The 8,966-nt window shown below is 40.9% G+C and overlaps 1 long non-coding RNA gene across 1 annotated transcript; it reads left to right on the top strand.

Moving 5' to 3' along the window:
- Positions 1-5,309: 5,309 nt before the first annotated feature.
- On the top strand, positions 5,310-6,959 carry LOC121708893. The gene is made up of 3 exons (XR_006031797.1): positions 5,310-5,537; positions 6,142-6,224; positions 6,910-6,959. It is a non-coding gene; the product is annotated as an uncharacterized LOC121708893 (long non-coding RNA).
- Positions 6,960-8,966: the final 2,007 nt, after the last annotated feature.

Genomic DNA, 8,966 nt, shown 5'->3' with positions numbered 1-8,966 from the left:
GAACAGTCTAATACAACGGATAGCACAATGGCCATGCGTGTCCACCGCACACGTACACGCTGCACGTACACTATTGTCCCAGCCTTGCTTATGGCGACCTCTAGTGGTAATAAACTGTCACAGACCAGTGCACATTGTTCTTAACCATACAATCCCCAGACGCCCCATGGCTGTGAATGTGTGTTAAGCCCTTGACTACACCATCATATTTATCATACTGTAACCATTTGACCCCACTGCAGACAGAGAGAGGGAGGGAGGGATGGAGGAAGAGAGGGAGGGAGGGAAAATGAATGGAGGAAAGGAGAGAACAAGTGATATTAGACAAGAGAGATAGATCTTGGTGGTGGAGAGGGGAGGGGAGGGTAGAGGCCCTCCCTTGTGTGTGTGTGTGTGTGTATGTGTGTGTGAGGTTCAGAGAGGGCCCAGGGTTCACAGCATGCTTTGCTCTGCTCGCTCTGTTTGTGTGGCGCTTTATTTAACGTGACTGCTGGCGACACAAACACGGCCGTGAGTCATCCACGCGCCTGTGTTGTCAGTCTGCCGCTCGGCAAGTGACTGGGGAACTCAAAATAAAACTGTGAGCGCCAGACGGGCAGGAGAGAGGGAGGGAGAGAGGGAGAGAGAGAGAGAGGGAGGGAGAGAGAGAGAGGGTGTAGAAAAGATGTTGAGTCTGCGCCGTGCTCTGATTGTCACTGTGTGTGTGTGTGTGTGTGTGTGTGTGTGTGTGTGTATAGTGATTTATGTGAAATGCTGCAGCAACATTGCAATTTCCCCTTTGGGATCAATAAAGTCTGTCTGTTTGTCTGCCTGCCTGCACATAAACACACAAACACACACAGATGCATGAACAAACGGGTGTTATAACTGCAAGCATGAGGCTGTCAATCCAGCATGGTGCTTGTGAGGTGGGACAAAAGTGGTTGTGTTTGCTGGAAACTGTATCTGCTGCTGCCGCTGCCAGGGCATGGTGGCGGCAGGGGAGTGGCACTAGCTAGCGGCTAAGCTCCTGTGCGCCGGCTCCTGTTTGATGTGCGGGGATTACAGGAAATCTGAGCGCTTTAATTTTAGCAATGCTGGGGAGATATGAAAATGCAAGGTTGCTCTCTCTATCCCCCTTGCTCTCATAATGATCTCAGAACCATGTACACAGGCACACACACACACCTCTGAGATACACATAAATAGCAGCCTATACACAGAGACAAACAGACACACACAATGACAAAGCATTGTGGTGAGAGACGTTTTGAAAGTCAATACCTCAGACACAATCATATTTTGGGATGAACTGAGTAAGGACTGTGTGCCACAGTGTTGTGGGTGAACACTGCCCCCTTGTGGCGAATGGTGTGCATGTGTGCTGTCAAACTCAGGGACCATGATTGGGTAATGTTTTCATTTGATTTTTTCATCTTGAAGACTCGCTTTTAAAAAAGCTCATCAAGTACGACACAAGTGCATTTAGCAGACAACTGGTGAGATGCAAGCTCAGGTAATTCACTTGAGGTATGTTCCTCTAATCCACACTGTTCTTTTATTAAACTTTTACAGCCTACTTATGGGGCAGGCAGCTAGCGGATCGTTAGGAAAGATTAGATGAATGTGATCATTTATGTTTGGGCCTTTTTTGGGCCTGCAATCGCTGATGTAACCTTTAAAGCGTATTAAACGTTTTTTCTTCACAATGTAACAACTATCATTCAAAATAATTGAAATTAATTAATTTAATTACAGTATTTTACAATCACTTTGTTACTATTTTCAGAAACTTGATGTAATTTTTCACAACTAGACACAAGCCATACGGGATGTTGACCGGTAGGGCCTACTTCAGCCCTGCCCAGCTCCTCGAAGGTCTGAGCGTCCAGAACCAGCAAAAATGTTCCTTTATCCTATAAATAAATAAATCTCTATTTATTCATATGGTTACATAACACATTATAATACATACATACACACACACTTGAAATCTGTCTGATAAGAGTGCCCTGTCAGGAAATTTGAATATTAACATTCTTTTTCTTCTCCCTTTCAACAGTGAGGACCCTAAATTGCACCTAAATGGCCAGCAGCGGCACTGATGATAATGTATCTTTTTGAGTCATATTGCATTGTTCCTCTTGTGTAAAACAACATTAAGTGAAGCATATAATGTTATATCAAATAGCATGATAGTGACAATGAATGAGTGACAACATTGTGTTTATGAGGAGGGGAACAGAATATCACTCAGACACTGATAATAAGCATTATGCTGTAGTGTACTTCCTGCTGTCCAGACCACGTAAAGTCATTATGGATGAAATCTATCTGGGCCTCTCCGTTATTTAACAACGCAAGTCATCATCATGCCTCGTAATTCTTACATGCTCTAAAATGTTCTGTAACAAATCATTTTCATTAGAGAGTCTTGATGGGGGCAGCCGTGACTAGGTTAGGGGTTCGGGCTTGTAGCCGAAGGGTTGCCGGTTCGATCCCCGACCCAGTAGAAAAAATGTGGGTGGGGGGGAAGTGGTTGAGCACTGCTCTCCCATGGCCACGTCCACGGCTGAAGTGTCCTTGAGCAAGGCACCTAACCCCTCACTGCGCCGCTGTAGCAAGGCCTCTCACTGCTACGGGTTAGTGTGTGCTTAACCTCATGTGTGTTCACCATGTGCTCTGTGTGTTCACTACTGTAATTCACAGATGGGATAAATGCAGAGACCAAATTCCTTGTACAGGCAAGTATACTTGGCCTAGAAACCTGATTTTTTTTGACATTAGAGAGTTTTGATCAAGTTTTAACTTGACCCAGTTCCCAAACACACATACACTCCACATACTGTATCCTCCGATGAAGGTGCCGCCAGCTGTCAAAACACATCTGGATTTATGAGTGATTGAATAAACATTTATGAGTGATTCATTATTACCTAGCCTCCTCCACTCACTCACAGCACTAAGGTAATTGCATTGCTGTCAGGGCTTTGAGCACAGCCCTGTAGCTCTGTGACAACATTCTACACATTTTTAAACACTGCACTCTGCTATTGATGTTTTTTAAAGGATCTATGTGTAATACATTTTCGAGGTTCAAATTAAAGTTCCTTTAATCCACACTGTTCTTTTATCCATATATGGCACTGGATTGTACAATAATACTATTATTGTATCTACAACTTCCTTTACCACTTTGGCTTATCAGGAAATGAACTTAAAATACTTAACTACTTTCTGGTGTAGCCTGTTTCATGTTATAAAAATGAACTAGATGTACCGCATAGCGGTACAAAATATTACCGCCGCTCAGTCCTGTACATCCGTTCTGCGAAAATAAATCACACTTCAATTTGTCTCCCTATTTTACTCCATCCCCCACTCTTGAAACTTTTGTGTATGCTTGTTTGGCATGCCTGAGTGTGTGTGTGCGGCTGCACAGAGAGTACCCTACTGGTGCTGAAAAGGTGAATAGATTGTAGAATAGCCAAAGTCACAAGTAGGGCAGTTCATCACAGTTCATCCATTGCAACTGGATTGATGAAAGGTCACTTACACCTGTAGGCTACATTGTATTTGGGAAAAGCAAAAGGTATCAGCATAATGTTATTTATTTATTTATAAACAAAAACATCTCTGTCAGTTCCATGCCGTTTTCAACAGCTATCAAAAACAAAGGTCATTTTTGGATGGATGGATTTTTTGTGAATGTTTCTTCTTCTACATAAGATTTTAGTCATCTTTAGTTCATGTAATACTTTATTGTCAATGCACAAATTAAGTAACAGTAGTCTGAAACGAAATGCTGTTTTACATCTAACCAGTGGTGCAAATAACTGACATGTCCAAATGGGCCTGGCCAAAGTTGAAGAGCTGTTGTCCGTTATTGTTCGTGCAAATATAGGCTGATTCATGTTCCCTTGCATTGTGTAACTGAGGTCCATGGCTAGTCTGGCTTTCACCAGACCAAGCTCAATCTTTTAAGAAATCAAAAAATAAATAGCGGGCAGATCAGGCTGGGTTCACCCAGCCTAGTCCATAGGCACCCGATATTGTTTAATTTTCCGATTGAGATATCCACGCTCTGGCTATTCTAAATGCAAAAATGCATCAGGGAGTTATGACAAAACTGTAACTAACAAACTAGATCCTAATAGAAAGCTGTTAGCTTCCCTAAGCTACAGGTAGGCTAGGCTTATAAGGTAGGCCTATTTACAACATAAATTGTCAATAGGCTATGCTGTCGACACAAATAAAATCTCCTTTGGAAACCAATGGCTTACGCCTTACAGTATCAAGCGGACTTAAACTGCCATATCGTGGCGAAAAGTTGTAATAAAATTTACGCAGCTCCACGAGTCAAGGAAAGCGCGAATCAGGTAGCCACTTGTAAATGGGACCCACACAGTAGCTTAAGGTGTGTTGCTAAAGCAGCCATAATGAAATGAAGGTGTCATTGTTTGGATACTTCACACACACATGCTTTTTAATTTCACAGACTACAACTACCAAGCTGGAATCAAAGCACATCAATTCCCCTCTCACACCCTGCACGCACTTAAAACAAAATAAACAGTCGTCTCAGTCTCACGCATGTATAGGCAAAACTGAATCAGACCGGTGTAGTGTAGGCCTAACGTTGGTAAATCTTCCATTGCACAATGATTTTTGTAGCACGTGCAACAAATGACAGTCGAAAGATACAATTACAGTGCTGCTATCAATTTGCTTGGTATAACCGCATTTATAGTTTTCTACAAATGCAATCGATCAAATTGGCCTCCATCACTCAACCAACGCTAATGGTAACATTACCTAGGTCCTTATTGATATTATAAGATTAACGTACCTGCAGTAAAAAACAAGCATGTCCAATAAACATTCTCAGATTTATTTCGGCTTCAAGAAGAAATGGGAATTACATTTCATGTGAACATCATCCTATCCTTATTAGACGTTCTCTGCGGTAAACTACGGTCCTTGTAGGAAGCGTCCATTCTTTTTCCAACCCACTTTTAACTTCCAACAAAATTACGTCTCACTCAAGCGGCAACATTCTAATCTGAACAATGAAGCCTACCCGGAAGTTCGAAAAACTGCAATACATCGAAAATCCGCTAGGGACTGGTCCCAAAAGCGAGCAAATGTCCATAGACTCCCATGTTAAAATGTCCGTTTTCACAGCGTAAATACATGTTTTTAAAGCCATGGACTTTTATTGTACTTTTTGGTAGTTTCCCAGTGCCTGACAACTGTGAGGGGGGTGAATTTTTTTCTAACTCATTAGTTTAGATCACATTTAGATATAAAATATATGAATAATTAAGGGCGTGGTCGGCTTGATTGACGGCTGACGTCGAGGCATACAGCAGCAGAAGTTGCCAGCTGAGTGGAAAGTGGAAACCCTGAAACTTTGACGTCTCAGCCATGATTATACACAGTTACCACATCCTTTCTGAACATCTTTATTCAAAAAGCTGACATAAAATGGTTTGCTAAGCTACTTATTGAAGCCTACTAACCGACACTTTCAGAAGACTTCGTTCCAGTTTTTTCAGGTAAGTGACATTCATTCCACTACTATTTCACGTAGCACTAGATGTTAGCATTATTTAGCATCGAGTGGGCACTAACGTTAGGCTACGTTAGCATCATATCGCCTCAAATAAGTTAATGTTGAAAATGATGACCGAATGGCAGAAGCACACACATACATTTAGTTAACTTGATAAAGTTAACGTTAGTGAAAACCATTGTGCTCCCGTTATGAGTTAGCTTAACGTTGGTCATACTAGCCAGGTGTTAGTCAATGAACAGACAGCTCTAAAGTTAACGTTAGTTCACAAACATACTGGGGCAACAAAGCAAGTTTTCGTCAAAAAACCTTTTGTAAATACGCTCTGTGGGAATGCTTAGTCCATTGACAATTTATACAGTCTTTGGGTTGTCACGTTTAAGATAAGAAAACTTCAGCCGAAGCATTAAAATGCTTGTTGTCGGCTAGCTGAGGCAAAATTGTGAACCGCTATGAACCATTGACCGTATACTTTGAACATGGAGCTGTGATAACAAGCGATAGTTATAACTGACGTTTGAAACTCTTATTGATGCCATTTATTTGTTAAACACAAATTTGAACGAACACTTCTTGTCTATGCAAAGATTCCCTGTAGGTAATCCAGACAGGCTGGGTGCTGGAGAGGGCTCTGGACTCCTAACTTCAATTCTTGTCTGTGCAGTCCATGGTACTTTGACTTTCTTTCATTTTTCATACATTTAATTGGAGCAACCTACTGGTTGTATATTCCAGACATCGTTACCATATACTGAACAAACATGAATGCATTTCAGACATTTAGAGTGGCCTTTTATTTTGAGCAGTCCTGTGCAATAACTATCAAAATAATTTATCATTAGCATCTTTTGATAAGTCACACACGGAAAGTAGTTGTATTATGCCTTCAAATCAGCAGGTTTTGGTTGGATACAGATTGCATAATTAAACAATATGGCACCAGTGGCTGGCTACTGTTTGACTGGACCTTGGCCTAACTGTTAATAACTACCTCAATAGGGTGTAGATATGAGCTTACACTGTTTCACTGAAAACACAAAAATACAAGAAATATTTATTCTACAATACTTTAAATACACCACATTTGTTTTTGCTTATTGCCCGCGTAAACAGGGCATGTGCAATAGTTGAATACGCGTGTCCTGTCCCCATTCAGCTAAGTGTTCTGTGAGTTGGTTGTTCATTATAAATATTGGGAGTGAGTCTGCAAATCTTACTTCGTTGTTGTCATACATTGCCTCCACAGTCTATGATTGCCACATAAAAAAAAAATTTTTTAGCTTAATTTGTGAGCACTTGTTCATAGTTTACAGTAAGTTCAAGGATGTGACATATACCAATATTTCTGTTTTCAGATCTGGAACATTTTGAAATCCTACCAGATGGGGCAGAAGTCATTGAGCAGTGGCAGCTTCTGATTTCAAGGACTTTGTTCACCTTTATTTACAGCATTTGCATCTGTGTCTTTAAAGTGATCTAATATGTATTGACTATGTACTAGCTTAGTACATATTAGTTTTTGTTATTTTAGTTTCACAAATTCAGTGGTTACCTGTAATGCTCAAGATATACAAGTAAAAAATCACCTTTACTTCTGCATCTGGGTCTTCAATTCAACCTACTGACTGAAGCTGACGGATTTGTATAAATGTTTTTGAAAGCACAGGCAAATTGGTTTGGCATGAGTTTTAATGTAATTCACAGTTCAGAAAAGTTCCATAAACATTTCCAAGTGCAAGTTCAGTGCAATCAACAGTAAGTTTGCTTTCTGATATTTAAAGAACAGAAATGGGTTTGGCATAAGTAAAGGGTAGGTGTAACAGTCCATCAATAAACATAAAGTGAAACGTACTGTATACTCTCAATGGGTTCAATATCACCACACCCCAGCCAAACCACTTCACCTGGACCTCTAGGCCCAGGTTAGAGCCCATGGACCTCCTTGCCACCTCCTCCCCATGGCGAACTGCCAAAATAGAAAGGTAAACTTTTCATTAGTACCTATATATCTTACAAGATAATACAATAAGGCAAACCAACACTACTTGTTGTAATCAACAAAAGTACAGTTATTGTACAATGCTGTAGTACTATTGTGCGATTTGAAATGGGTCTTCAGTGACAAACTACACTAATATTGGCATTGTTATGCCAAACACCGGACACTAACTGGATTTAACGTTTTGATAATAGCCTGACAAGAAGGGGAAATAAGGAAAGCTAACCGAACATGAACGCTGGATCGTGAAATGGCCACCGATGAGAAATTTCAATGTCATCTTAGACCAAGCTACCACTGACAACTTTAGAGCAATATAGCGATTTCAAAACGTGATATTAAGAGTTAATCAAAATGAATTCATGATGTACAAGTTAACTAATACCCTACTACGATTTTGTTATCAATTCACACCAAACGTTGACAGAATACAGCGAGCTGGCTGATGTTATCGTAAATTAATTAACGTTACAATGATGGCTGCCACTGAGGATATGAGATGCTAACGTTAATCACAAAACAATAAAGGCAAAGATACATTTTTGTCAGTATGAGTTGCTGAACCTGTAACGCTAAACTACTCTACGTTATTTTACCGTAACTTCAGCAAGGGAGGGATAGCTAAGTTTATTTTACCTAGAAGCTAGAATCTGCAAACTCAACTCTTCATTCTCAACTTTTCAACCGTTCACCCGAATACCTTTCAGCATACAAAATTAAAAAGTGTCTGAACATGGCATTAAGAAACATACATGAACTTCACGTTAGCAGATCAAACTTACCAGCAAATTATGTTACAGCAACGTCTGTGCCAGTCCATCTTGTAGGCCTAACGTTACAGATAGCTTAGCTGAGGCTGCTGTGCTCGGCTGACGACGAGGCGGGTTCACCGGCTTGCTCAGGAGGTGGGCGGGGTTAGGATTTCCCAAGGTTTTCCAAGATGGCGCCGCCCATACCCCCCATAAACGGCTTCATAACCGTTCTTCAGAAAATCTATGGGTGACGTCACAGACGCTTTGTCCATATTTTTTACAGTCTATGGTCTCACTGCAACGATGCGCCATCTAGTGGACAAACGACTACTTATCGCCAATACTGGAAATGCAGCCATGATGATGATGATGATGAATATTTATTTTGGCTTTCTTTTAATCCTACTGAATTTGTAATTATGTATCGGCCGTTCTAATACCGATAGTATGTGGGTGCCTGTGTGTGTGTGTGTGTGTGCTTGTGTATATGTGTGCACCGCCATCTACAGGCCAATGAGTGTACAGTCACTAAATGTACACATAACCTAATTTTTTTTAGACCCCCCCCATGGATGAAATTCTACGAAACTTGGCATACCCCCAGAGAATGCCAGGTCAACCATACACATAAAATTTGGTGCAGTTCTGAACATCTTAACTG

Source organism: Alosa sapidissima, chromosome 5 (assembly GCF_018492685.1).
Source record: "Alosa sapidissima isolate fAloSap1 chromosome 5, fAloSap1.pri, whole genome shotgun sequence".
Classification (NCBI taxonomy): Eukaryota; Metazoa; Chordata; class Actinopteri; order Clupeiformes; family Clupeidae; genus Alosa; species Alosa sapidissima.
Note: the sequence above shows the minus strand (reverse complement) of the source record. Positions and strands in the feature narration are given on the sequence as shown.